This window comes from Pristiophorus japonicus, chromosome 19 (genome assembly GCF_044704955.1).
Source record: "Pristiophorus japonicus isolate sPriJap1 chromosome 19, sPriJap1.hap1, whole genome shotgun sequence".
Taxonomy (NCBI): domain Eukaryota; kingdom Metazoa; phylum Chordata; class Chondrichthyes; family Pristiophoridae; genus Pristiophorus; species Pristiophorus japonicus.
The window spans coordinates 7,625,062-7,639,294 of NC_091995.1; the positions used below are offsets into that span (position 1 = coordinate 7,625,062).

The following is a 14,233-nucleotide window of genomic DNA, read 5'->3' on the forward strand; positions in this document are numbered from 1 at the left end:
CCCACCGCCCCACCCCATCAATGGGCCGTGTCCAACCTGGACTAATGGATGGCCATCTTGGAGCAGACCCACGAGAAGGTCCTTCGACTCCCCTCCCCCACACCAGGTGGCCAAAGATTAGAAACATGGGACTTAAGTGGAGCCAGAGGTTCAGTAGCAACCACTTTAAATAACAGAAGAGGGGCTTCAACCTTTCACATTCCATTTAGACAAGGAACACGGACTCCTCCAGGCTGCAAAAGTTGCAGGCAGCCTGGGAGTCCGTGAAGTGACGTAAAAAAATGGTTTGTCAGAACAGCTCCATGCAACACTCTCGACCCCAGATCCCCAATAGTACTGGAGAGGACTCTGCATAGAGAGCCTTTCATTAGGGACCCACACCTTCGCAGGATCCGGCATGCCAAGCTTGTCCGGATGAAAGTGGAACGCAAGGTAGTGGAGAGCGGTAGAGGAGCAACCTGTACGGGAAACCCCTCCGGACAGAGTGGAATAGCACAGAGGGAATTTTTGAGAGACAGCTCAAGTGTAGGCTCCAAGGGAGGTTTTGAGGCCTCCCACTGATAAGAAACTCCGTCTGAACGCAGGTCAGCTCGGACAAGATCACTTCACATGCTTGAGCCTCCTCGATACACCGAGTGGAGTCATGGCTGAGCGCAACTGTTACCACTTCGATGGCTTTGGTCGCAGGCCATATGTAACAGCATGATATCCATTCTGTCAATGCCTCTGGCAAAGCCAGCCTACCCGCCACCATCCAGTATATCCCTGACTCTGGTTATCTTTGCATCCAGAGCTCTCCTCTTCATCGACCATGTGTCACTGAAACCTATCATGCAGCGGTGTAGATTCCTGAGCAGCAACTTCCATAGGATGGGGGAGAACTCTGGCTGAAGGCAACCATATTCCAGACCCTGATCAGATCCCGGTAAAAGACAGGCAACTCCTAAAAGAACCTAGCGACTTACCGAACATGAGCTGAATGTCATAATTGAGGCTATGTAGCTGGTGAAAGAAATATCACTGCAGGGCCTGAAGGTGGAAAGTCACTACTTGGGTGTGAATGCACACTAGCATCTGACCACCCTCCCTAAGTGGGAGACTCAGAACTGCAGCAGTGACCCAATGCTTCCTTTTGTCCCAGAAGAAGTCGATGAGCTTCCTTTGGAAATGTCATAACATAGTAGCTACCAGTTGGTTTATGAGCAGCACTCAACCCCTGTAAGACAGCACACTCGGAGTAGTCCTGTCCAACAATCGAGGAAAATGAAGTAGCTCCTTCTCCAACCACCTGATCTCAGACTCCCGCCTCTTGGCCGACCCCTGCACATACTGGCTCACGAACCAGCATAGCCTCAAGGAGAAGCCGCCTCCCTCTTCCTTCTTCAGTTCACCCATGTGAAGTGATGGAACGACTCCCAGAACCACTCATCCTCCAGCAGCAGGCTGTTGAAGTGCCAGGACGCAGATCCCACCCACGTACGAAGTAGAACAAGCTCCATCCACAGCAGGTGCTGATCCGAGCACAGCACCAGCTGCATGGAATATGCCAGAAAGCAGGAGATATACACCTGGGGAAAATAATGCCAGTCAATTCTGGTCCTTCCTCTTCCAGTCCCCATAAAAGTGAAGGAAATGGAGTCAGAAGGAGATTTCATCAGACAAGCACCAATTAGAGTGATGGGGCCAGATCCCTCAGCTTCTCCATTGATGACAGGATCTGTGAAAGACAGATCTGCGATCCCAGGCTTCGAGAATATAGTTAAACTTCCCCCCACTCCCCTCCCCCCAGACCCCCCCCCCCCCCCGAGGATTATGTATTCGCCAGCTTCGACGGAGTGAAGTTATGTGGACACTTTTTCAAAGAAGCACACTTGTCTCGGGTAGGTACAAATTCAACAAGTAAAATGGCACTTCCCCAAGGTGAATGGCGAGATGGAGCAAACAGCATGGCACCAGCTCTTTGACCCACAATATGTCTAGCTGAAAATATGGGGCCAACAAGATTGCTTGAAGTCATGTCGAGGTGATTCATGTAGACTCCACTCCAGGATACATTTGTCTTGGAGTGATATGGGTTTCCTGCAGGAAGCACACCGCATACTTCGCTTCCCAAAGGACTGAGAAGCTGTTGAATCTGTTGCGGGCCTCTCTACTGCCATAATGTTGAGGATGGCTGTGGCCAACTTCATGACAAAAGCTGAGTGCAACCTCGGCAAAAACACCAATAATGTAACGGGAGTAAGGCCACTACATGATCTCCACTCTCTCAGAACTAGGAGCCCAGTGAGGAACTACTTCAGCCAGCACAGCCCAACCCAATCAACATCCTCGCCCATGTGCAAGAGCTTGATGGTGTGCAGACCGACTGGATGAGCAACGCCAGCTTTGACCAATGGTCAATGGCCAGCTGGACCTAATGCAGCGATAAAAGTTGCTCCCAAGTACCTCTGGAGCTCTTCAATGGGGGAATGAGGGGGGACTTGGTCGGGATAAACAAAAGAAGATAAGAAATAGGAGCTAGAGTAGGCCATTTGCCCCTTCAAACCTGCTCTGCCATTCAACAAGATCATGGCTGATCTTCTACCTCAACTCCACCTTCCCGTACTCTAGCTCCTATATTCCTTAATTCCCAAAAATGTTTCGATCTCCGTCTTGAATATACTCAACGACTGAGAGTAGAGAATTCCAAAGATTCACAACCCTTTGAGTGAAGAAATTTTTCTTCCTCTCAGTCCTAAATGGCCGCCCTCCTTATTCTGAGACTGTTACCCTGTGTTCTAGATTCCAAGCCAGGGACAACATTTTCTCAGCATTAACTCTGTCAAGCCTCTTAAGAATTTTATATGTTTCAATTAGATCACCTCTCACTCTTCGAAACTATAGGGAATATAGATCTAGTCTATTTAATCTCTCATAGGGCAATCCCCTCATCCCAGGAATTAGTCAAGTAAATCTTCATTGCAACCCTTCTAAGGCAAGTATATCTTTCCTTAGGTAACGAGACCAGAAGTGTACACACTACTCCAGCTGTGGCCTCACCAATGTCCAGTATAATTGCAGTAAAGCTTCCTGGGGCCGAAATTGCCCACCGCCGGAAATGTGGCGACCCTATCCTGTTTCACTTACCCTGTTTACACCACTGCAATGGATACGGTGGCCTCTTGAGCGAAATTCTGCTCTTTGGCTTTTTTTTCCAGCAACCTGGAAGTCGGCCATAATGAGGGCAGAAGTGAGGCGGAGAGCGGAAGTTCGCACACTAGAGGGGCGGAAGTGGGAGGCGGAGTGTTGGTGACTTCATCGCACTGGTGTGTCACCACATCTGTCCCCTTCACTTAAAGGGGAGGGCTGATGTGAACATTGCATTTATTTGAGTTGGGTCCACTGGCCCACGAAGGAGGCTTTCGGCTGGGCCAGTGGCCTGGCACCCAAGAGGGAGTGCCAGGCTGCCTGTTGGCGAACCGGTCGAACCCGGGGCCATAATTGTCGGCCCAACCTGGTAGTCAGCCGACAAAAAAAATTATGGCTGCGAAGTGCGCCCTCCCCTTTAATTGCAGCCGCACCACCATTTTACAAACAATGCACCAGCATAAAAGCTGCCAGTGGCACCGAACGGTGGCAGCAGCATTTTCTCCGCGGAATTTCACGTTCGGAGGGGGAACATCAGCTCTGATGATGCACTTAGGATGGATCGGCAGCAGCGGGTGGAAGTGGGTGCAGCAGGTCACCGTTGGGATACCGCAGGAGTGCAATCTTCAAAATGGTGGCCATTCCACAAAAAATCGGTGGTTATTCCACCCCACAGCGTGGCAGCCAATTGTTCGTGGAATGGCTGCCAATTTCCGGCGGTAACAGGCCTGAAGGTAAAGGGCAATTTCGGCCCCCTTTACTCTTTTATTCTTATCCATTTGCTTTCCTAATTGCTTGCTGTACCTGCACGTTAACTTTCTGTGATTTATGTATAAGGACAGCCAGGACCCTCTGAATGCAACATTTCTCAGTCTCTCGCCAATCAAAAATATTCTCCTTTTTTTTCTCAATCAAGTGGATAACTTCACACTTCCTCACATTGTATTCCATTTGCCATGTTCTTGCCCACTCTGTCAACCTGTCTATATTTCTCTGCAGCCTCTTTGCATTCTCCAAACAGCTTACTTTCCTGTAAAGTCCTTACTCTACAGTATGAAACCACACGAGGCACATTCTGGGGACAAGGTCACTCTATGACCTTAACTCTTTATTCACAGGACTCCAAAAAAAATCTGACCCTGCGTGGGACCTCCCTTTAACTACCTGGGTGATCAGGTATAGGCAGTCTCCCACAACTTCGCCCCTTGTGGTCAAGGTGTGCATCTCGGTTGTGGGTGTACAGTAATACAGTGGTGTTACATTGTGGTTACATACATGACATCACCTCCCCCCAAAGTCTTATTAGGATCATAGGTTTAGTCTTTCAGGTGGTCTACGCTTCCTCGTGGAGCGCCGCAGTTGGGGCTCTGGTTGTTGGACACTGACATGAGTGTCTGTCACCTGTGGTGATTCTGGCCTGTCCGGGCTGACCGCAGGGACTGTGCATTCTTCTCATTGCTCTTGTTGCTCGTTCACTGGCGGTGGTGTGAGCTCCATCCCATGGTCTTCTTCAGGTTCCTCCGTTTCAATGCTGAACCTTTTTTGTACTTGGTCCAGATGCTTACGGCATATCTGACCATTGTTGAGTTTTACCACGATGACCCTATTCCCCTCTTTGTCAATTACAGTACCCTCAAGCCATTTGGGCCCCATGGCGTGATTGAGGACGAATACAGGATCATTTATTTCTATACATCTCCCCCTCGAATTACGGTCATGGTACTCGTTTTGGGACTGGCGCTTGTCCTCAACTATGTCGGTCAGGACTGGGTGAATGAGGGACAACCGAGTTTTGAGTGTCCGTTTCATTAGTAGCTCTGCGGGTGGGACCCCCGTGAGTGAGTGCGGTCGGGATCTATAGGCCAGCAGGAGGCACAATAGGCGACATTGTAGGGAGGGTCCTTGAATCCTGAGCATACCTTGCTTAATGATTTGGACCGCACATTCCGCCTGGCCATTGGAGGCCAGCTTGAACGGCGCTGTCCTGACGTGGTTGATGCCATTGCCTGACATAAACTCCCGGAATTCGTAGCTTGTGAAACATGGGCCATTACCACTAACCAGGATGTCCGGCAAGCCATGGGTTGCAAAGATCGCATGTAGGCTTTCCACACTGGTGGATGTCATGCGTGAATTCAGAATGATGCACTCGATCCATTTCGAGTACGCATCTACCACAATAAGGAACATCTTTCCCATGAACGGGCCCGGGTAGTCTACATGAATGCGTGACCGTAGCCCGGTGGGCCAGGGCCACGGGCTGAGCGGGGCCTCCCTGGGTGCATTACTCAGCTGGGCACATGTCGTGCACCTGCGAACACAGTGTTCCAGGTCTAAATCAATTCCAGGCCACCAAACGTGCGACCGGGCAATGGCCTTCATCAACACAATACCTGGGTGCTCGCTGTGGAGTTCCCTGATGAATGCCTCCCTGCCCTTCTGGGGCATAACTACCCAGCTGCCCCATAGTAGGCAGTCAGCTTGGTTGGAGAGCGCATCCATCCGTCTGTGGAACGGTCTGACCTCCTCAGGGCATGCTCCGTGTGCGGGCGCCCAATCCCCAGTCAGAACACATTTCTTAATCAGGGATAGGAGGGGATCTGTGTTTGTCCAGATTTTGATCTGGCGGGTTGTGATGGGGGAGCCTGCACTGTCAATCTCAGTGACCATCTCAGCGCTTTGCTCTGCTGCCCCCTCAGTGGTGGGCAGTGGAAGCCTGCTGAGCGCGTCTGCACAATTTTCAGTGCCAGGCCGGTGCCGGATGGAGTAGTCAGAAGCAGCCAGCGTGAGAGCCCATCGCATGTCAGAAGCAATTTTTTACAGGGGCCGTACAGGGTCAACAACTTGTTTGAACAAAGTAGGTTTCGCGCCTGATCGAAAGCTCATTCCTGACTGTCCCCCCAAAACCAATTGCAACCCTTACGCAGGAGCACGTGTAGCGGCTCCAACAACGTGCTCAAGTTCGGCAGAAAGTTCCCAAAATAGTTCAACAGTCCCAGGAATGAACGCAACTCCAATGTGTTGCAGGGCTTGGGTGCTCGTCGAATCGCCTCTGTTTTGGATTCGGTGGGCCGAATCCCATCTGCAGCAACCCTCCTGCTCAGAAACTCAACCTCAAGAGCTAAGAACACACATTTAGACTTCTTGAGTCGCAGGCCTACCCGGTCCAGTCGGCGTAGCACCTCCTCCATGTTGTGGAGGTGTTCCTCGGTGTCTCGACCCATGATGAGGATGTCGTCCTGGAATACGATCGTTCCAGGAATAGATTTGAGCAGGCTTTCCATGTTTCGTTGAAAAATCGCGGCCGCTGATCGAATGCCAAACAGGCACCTGTTATAAACGAACAGTCCCTTGTGCATGGTGATGGTGGTCAGTAGTTTAGATTTGTCGGCCAGTTCCTGGGTCATATAGGCTGACGTGTGGTCCAACTTGGTGAACAGCTTGCCGCCTGCCAGCGTGGCGAGGAGGTCCTCCGCTCTCGGGAGCAGGTATCGATCTTGTAGGGACACCCGATTGATGGTGGCCTTGTAGTCGCCACAGATCCTGACAGAGCCATCCGCTTTTAGGACGGGAACGATGGGGCTCGCCCAGTCACTGAATTCAACAGATGAGATCATGCCCTCGCTCAACAGCCGGTCCAAATCGCTCTCGATTTTTTCCCGCATCTCATACGGCACCGCTCTGAGTTTGTGGTGCACTGGCCTGGCGTCCGGGGTGATGTGTATCTCCACTTTAGTGCCTTTGAAAGTCCCGACGCCAGGTTGGAATAGTGAATCGAATTGTTGTAGGATTTGTGAGCACGAACTTCACTCCACAGATGACATTGCGTGAACATCCCCCCCATTTCCAGTTCATCTCGGCTAACCAGCTCCTCCGCAACAGTGCGGGACCATTGCCCGGGACAATCCAGAGCGGCAGCCGATTCACTAACCCATTATGTGTGATAGCCAACATGGCACTGCCTAGCACCAGAATGATTTCTTTAATGTAAGTCGGTAATTGTGTCTCAGTACATTCTAATTTGGGTCTACTGGCTTTAAGTGGCCATAGCTTCTCAAATTGCTGAACGCCCATGAGTGACTGGCCGGCCCCCCTGTCCAGCTCCATGCATATTGGGATACCGTTTAATAAAACCCTCATCATCATTGGTGGCGTTTTGGTGTATGAACTGTGAATATTCGCCACATGGACCTGCTGAACCTCGGCATCCATTGATTTGCCCCAAAAATCATCCTGCCTCAAAGAACCCTCTTCTGGTCCATTCGCCTCATATATTAGTTTGGTTGCAGACTTCCTGCACATTCGAGCTAAGTGGCCACTGAGATTGCAGTTCCTGCAACAAACTGTTGAAATCTGCAAGATCTAGCTGAGTGTTTTCCCCCACACCTCCAGCATGAGTTAAAGTTTCCATTGTTGGAAACAAAGGGACTATCACCAGGCATTCCGCGCTGACTGTCCCTTTGACTGCTCTTAAGTACCCTATTAGTGGGCCGCATTGTCCACTGTGATGGCGTAAATGTCCGTTCACCCTGCCATTGTCTCTGTTGAAGTCCTACTCTGGGGTCTGTTGCTGCCTGGGGAGTGTCGGACTGCCCCTGCCTGCCTGGGGGCTCTGAGTCGCATTGATGATATTGACTCCCAGATCCACCGCCGCATTAGAGGCAGAATTGCGTGCTTATATTATTTTCGTCTCTTCCTCCCCTGCCATGAAAGTTTGAGCCATCAACGCCGCTGCTTCCAAGGTCAAATCCTTGGTCTCAATTAATTTGCGGAAAATTCCTGCATGACCGATGCCCTCGATAAAGAAGTCCCTTAGCATCTCCCCGCCCTGCAGGCGTTTGTGAACTTACAGAGGCTGGCCAAACGCCGGAAGTCCGCTACAAAGTCCGGTATGCTCTGCTGTCCTTCATGACGTCGGTGGGTGTAGAATCTGTGTCGGGCCATATGTATGCTACTCGCCGGTTTGAGGTGCTCCCCGATCAATTTGCTAAGTTCCTCAAAGGTTTTGTCCGCCGGCTTTTCGGGTGCTAGTAAGTCCTTCATGAGCGCGTAAGTCTTTGGTCCGCAGCTGGTCAAAAGATGAGCCCTTCGCTTGTTGGCCGCTGCATCCCCCAGCCATTCTTTCGTAACGAAGCTTTGCTGAAGCCTCTCGATAAAATATTCCCAGTCTTGCCCAACACAGTACCGTTCCTCTGTGCTACCGGTGGCCATTCTCGTGGGTCGTGAATTCCCGTTTTTCGTCGCCAATGTAAAGTCCTTACTCTACAGTATGAAACCACATGAGGCACATTCTGGGGACAAGGTCACTCTATGACCTTAACTCTTTATTCACAGGACTTCAAAAAAAAGCTGACCCTGCGTGGGACCTCCCTTTATATACCTGGGCAATCAGGTATGGGCAGTCTCCCACAAGTTCACCCCTTGTGGTCAAGGTGTGCATCTCGGTTGTGTGTGTACAGTAATACAGTGGTGTTACATTGTGGTTACATACATGACATTTCCCACTTAACTTTGTATCATCAGCAAACTTGAATACGTTACACTCAGTCCCTTCATCTAAGTCATTAATATAGATTGTAAATAGTTGTGGCCCAAGCACTGATCCTTGAGGTACCCGCTAGGTACAGACTGCTAACCAGTTTATTCCTACTCTCTGTTTGCAAGGGCCACATGTCAGCGGCTCAGAGCACATTGGTTCTCTTGAATGGAGAAAGCTGAAGGATGCAGCTAATAATGACCACGCTATGTTCTATGATAATGGCACTTCTCCGTGAAATTCCACATTCTTACACAAGACGGCAATGCAAATGGTCAAATGAACATTTTATTAAATACATCAAAAGTCTCGGCTCAAGCAGCACAACAAAACCCCTCACCAGCAACTAATAAAAAATGTAACAAAGGCCCCTTGAAACATCATGACACACAATCAACGTCAACAATATCTGTACAAACGCCCCTGCCATTTGTCAATCCACAACAGCTTCCATGTGCCATATTAGATCACAATCCTTATAACAATAGCAGGCGTCAAACAGCAACAAGATCTTTACAAGCATATTTACAGGATGGGGACATCTGTCCATGGTGGCCAAACTCTTGTTCTGGGATTTTCCACCCCTTACATAAGAACATAAGAAATAGGAACAGGAGCAGGCCATACGGCCCCTCAAGCCTGTTCCACCATTCAATAAGATCATGGCTGATCTGATCATGGACTCAGCTCCACTTCCCCGCCCGTTCCCCATAACCCCTTATCCTCTTATCATTGAAGAAACTGTGTATTTCTGTCAAATTTATTCAATGTCCCAGCTTCCACAGCTCTCTGAGGCAGCGAATTCCACAGATTTACAACCCTCTGAGAGAAGAAATTTCTCCTCATCTCTGTTTTAAATGGGCGGCCCCTTATTCTAAGATCATGCCCTCTAGTTCTAGTCTCCCTCATCAATGGAAACATCCTCTCTGCATCCACCTTGTCAAGCCCCCTCATAATCTTATATGTTTCGATAAGATCACCTCTCATTCTTCTGAATTCCAAAGAGTAGAGGCCCAACCTACTCAACCTTTCCTCATAAGTCAACCCCCTCATCCCCGGAATCAACCTTGTGAACCTTCTCTGAACTGCCTCCAAAGCAAGTCTATCCTTTCGTAAATATGAAAACCAAAACTGCACGCAGTATTCCAGGTGTGGCCTCACCAATACCCTGTATAACTGTAGCAAGACTTCCCTGCTTTTATATCCATCCCCTTTGCAATAAAGGCCAAGATACCATTGGTCTTCCTGATCACTTGCTGTACCTGCATACTATCCTTTTGTGTTTCATGCACAAGTACCCCAAGGTCCTGCTGTGCTGTGACACTTTGCAATCTTTCTCCATTTAAATAATAACTTGCTCTTTGTTTTTTTTTCTGCCAAAGTGCATGACCTCACACTTTCCAACATTATACTCCATCTGCCAAATGTTTGCCCACTCACTTAGCCTGTCTACGTCCTTTTGCAGATTTTTTGTGTCCTCCTCACACATTGCTTTTCCTCCCATCTTTGTATCGTCAGCAAACTTGGCTACGTTACACTCAGGCCCATCCTACAAATCGTTAATATCGATCCTTAACCACCCTCCCATGCCTTCTGCTCCTCCTTAATGTGGCCACAGTGGCTGCAGCATGGCTGCTTGAGGGCTGCTGTGTGTGTAAGAGAGACACTGCAGATGGGCTAGCAAGATGCCCTGGACCAGCTTTGGGCCTGAAAAGCCCGGCTGAAGACTCCACCACCTCAGCATCACGGCAGGAGTCTCGAATGGCTGGGGTGTAGATTAGGGCAGGTGCAAAGGCGGAGTGGCAGTGGTGGGAGCCGGAATACTGTCATCTTGAGCAAGGACAGCACCTTCCATTTCCAGTGGCACACTGCCACTCCCCAAGGGTGGAGTCTCAGCATCCGGAACAATATGTGGGAACACAGATTGCTGGCCTGCTTCGGCATTGTCACTTCCCCGTTGGACTGTGGGGAAAACTGAGAGGATAGCAGCAGTCAGTGTTTGCAAGGGATCACTCTGAGACTGATTCAGAGCAGACTGAGTCTGAAACGCAGCATTCTGAGAATTGATGCCAGCAATCAGTGACTGCATCACATCACGAAGACCTTGTGTGGCTTCGGCCTGTGATGTGATAGCTTCTACCTACTACTACTAGGCAGTGCCTTGTGACGAGGATGACGCTCTTCACACCAAAAAAACAGATGGGCTCACAGGTGTTACAATGAGTTACATCTTAAAGGATTGAAGATGCCAGTGTGTGGATTTTTTAACGTGTGGTGACCGTTGCACCACCACGACTTCTCTGTTGTTAAATGCTGCACCGCTCCTGGGCCACAACCCCGCCAATATTAAATGTTGCGCAGCCTATCACTGGGCTCGACCGTCGCCCCTCGCTAGGCTCGAACGCCGCCCCTCACTGGGCTCGAACGCCGCCCCTCGGTGGGCAAGACCGTCGCCTCTCGCTGGACTGGAACGCCGCCCCTCGCTGGGCTGGAACGCCGCCTCTCGCTGGGCTCGAACGCCGCCCCTCGCTGGGCTCGAACGCCGCCCTTCGCTGGGCTCGAATGCCGCCCCTCGCTGGGCTCAAACGCAGCCCCTCGCTGGGTTCGAATGCTGCCCCTCGCTGGGCTCGACTGCCGCCCCTCGCTGGGCTCGAACGCCGCTCCTCGTTGGGATCCGACACCATCCCTCGCTGGGCTCGAACGCAGCCCCTCGCTGGGCTCGAATGCTGTCCCTCGTTGGGATCCGACACCATCCCTCGCTGGGCTCGAATGCCGCCCCTCGCTGGGCTCGAACGCAGCCCCTCGCTGGGTTCGAATGCTGCCCCTTGCTGGGCTCGACTGCCGCTCCTCGTTGGGATCCGACACCATCCCTCGCTGGGCTCGAACGCAGCCCCTCGCTGGGCTCGAATGCTGTCCCTCGTTGGGATCCGACACCATCCCTCGCTGGGCTCGAATGCCGCCCCTCGCTGGGCTCGAACGCAGCCCCTCGCTGGGTTCGAATGCTGCCCCTTGCTGGGCTCGACTGCCGCCCCTCGCTGGGCTCGAACGCCGCCCCTCGTTGGGATCCGAGACCATCCCTTGCTGGGTTCAAATGCTGCCCCTCGTTGGGCTCGACTGCCGCCCCTCGCTGGGCTCGAATGCCGCCCCTCGTTGGGATCCGACACCATCGCTTGCTGGGCTTGACCTCCGCACCTGCTGGGCTTGACCTCTGCCCCTCGCTTGGCTCGACCTCCGCCTCTCGCAGGGATCAAACGCCATCCCTTGCTGGGCTTGACCCCCACACCTGCTGCGCCCGGATCTCAGCCGACCTCCGTTGCGATCGACCTCCGTACCTGCTGGGCCTGGATCATGGCCCCCCACTGGACCCAGACACCCTCCAATGAGCCCGGATCGCAGCCTCCCATTGGCCCAGTATCGCACCAGCTGGGCTCGGATCTCGGCGCCCCGCTGGGCCCGGATGCCACACCAACAAGGTCCAGATCTCATCCCCTCCATTGGGTTCGGACACTGCTCCAAGTGACGTCAGTCCAGTCGCCCTTGTTGAAATGGTCGCACTCCTCGGCCAGCTCCTGCCGCTCCCTATAGTGGCTAGCTCTCCTACTTATACCCCCGTATGCCGATGCTATTTTCTCGCAGGTCGGGGATGAGGATGTGGTGGGGCGCCACATCAACCGTGGCACGTGTCATCACCTCTGGGTCACCATTGTTGCTCGTTGAGTCCATCTCCCTCTGTAAGCGGGAAAGAATGGTCTTGTTGGACTGCTGAGAGGCATGGGCAATGATTGAGGTGGCCTCCCCCAAACCTCAGAGCAAGTGCATCCATGCTGAACAGGACCTTTTTCAATGCACCCATAAACTCATGGTGCATTTGCATGGACTCTCTGGACATAGCCTCCAAGTCCAGGTCCACATCTGAGTGCCTGTGAGCAGGACTCATGGGCCGACTCATCCTCCGGGGAGATGGACCCCGAGTTTCCTTTCGCACTGGGTCCAGGAGCCTTGGGCTCTTCAAATCCCAGGAATGTTGGCTCTTCCACATAGGCGGTGTCCCCATTGCGTGCAACTGATGGAGAGTCCCGCTCTGTCACAACACTTTCGTCACCTTCCTCCTCGTCTCCCCCGCCATTCAATGTGGAGGGCTCATGGGCAGGCTACCGTGTCACTAGCTCATCATCTATAAGCACAACGCAACAGAACTGTGATTAGCCGTCGGGGAGGGGGCAGGAAGGGAAGAAGGAAGTGACATTGGAGATTTATATGTAAAGGGGGTAAGGTAGTTGCTATCAGAGGTAAAGGATCTCACAGAAATCGCAAATGGCATTCACATAACGTCACTATCCACAGGAGGCTCAGCTTCACCTATCACTACAGCACCAACTGATGTGCCCATGAGGGCAGACACGCGTTCCTTCACCTCACTGAAGTCATGGATGTCAGGCTCCCTTCCGTCCGTTGTGTGCCAGTTTCAACTGCAATAAGAAACACAAGAAAGTGTGAGTGAGTGTGCAGCTCATCGTATGCCACATGTGCCTTCCATAGTTAAACAGCTGCTACTCTCTGAAAGATGTCCATTTGAATCTGTGTGGTTGTGCGGAGTGGATGTGTGAACGGTGGGTTTAGGTGAACCACCTCAGATTAAGTATGAGGATGAGGTATTGCGAAACCATATCAACATTGAAACGGTAGTACGAGGAGGGGGTCTGGCTGAGTAGGGAACAAGAAGGTGAGTGACGTTTGGATGGGCAGGGCATGGCTGCTGAACTGAGCCTGAACTTTTATGGTGGCTTGACCAATGAAGACCATGGCCTGGTACACATAGAGAAGGAGCAGGTACTGCAAAGACTTTCCATTGCGTGAGACAGTGAGGTTCACATTATGGCATTGCAATGTTAATAGAAAGGGTACCCACCCTGACGACCCTAGTGAGGTCGGTAAACTTATTTCCACATTGTGTCGCAGTGCTGGAGGAAACGTGCTGGGTCACCTCCCTCCAAATCCTTCGGAGCACTCTTGGAACGGGCCTCCTTTCACTTGGAGGCTGCAGCACATTCCACCTCCTCTCCACAGCTTTGATTAAGACGTCAACAGGCGCGGGTGAGAAGTGGTAGGCACGCTGGCAACCTTCTTGCTCCTCCATTTTTCCGCTTTGATCAGAGTGAAAAGTCAAAATTGCGCATGCGCATTCTGATCTTACCACGCCTTTAAGAACCGGCTGTTCACGTGATGTATAGCGGCCTTCGGAGCATGCTCATTGGTTCTTCAAAATTTAGTGGTGAGGTTTTCGGTTCCACCGCCCTAGAATTGTGGAACGACAGATTTAGTGCTCCCTTTCCCTCTTGGTGCAATGAAACTTCATTTTGCGATAGGCGGCACAAACTTTTTGAGGACACTGCAGTTACCGCCCCGACAGGATTAACGCCTCACAATGGGTGATACCGAATTTCCAGCCCGAAAGAGTTGCAAAGGTCATAGATAGACTAAGTGAGTGGGCAGTAAGGTGGCAGATGGAATTTAATGTAGAGAAATGTTACGTTATTCACTTTAGTGGGAAGAATAGAAAATCTGAATATT

General features: G+C 51.4%; 1 protein-coding gene across 3 annotated transcripts in view; it reads right to left on the reverse strand.

The window, feature by feature from the left end:
* Positions 1 to 13,850, reverse strand: part of LOC139229687 (butyrophilin subfamily 1 member A1-like) — a 191,923-nt gene extending 178,073 nt beyond the window's left edge. For all 3 annotated transcript variants that reach the window (XM_070861208.1, XM_070861206.1, XM_070861205.1), the window contains exons 1-2: positions 13,572 to 13,850; positions 13,022 to 13,131 (exon numbers count right to left, since the gene is read on the reverse strand). The gene's annotated coding sequence lies outside the window, so the exon portion shown is untranslated. The remainder of the gene's footprint in view (positions 1 to 13,021; positions 13,132 to 13,571) is intronic.
* Positions 13,851 to 14,233: the final 383 nt, after the last annotated feature.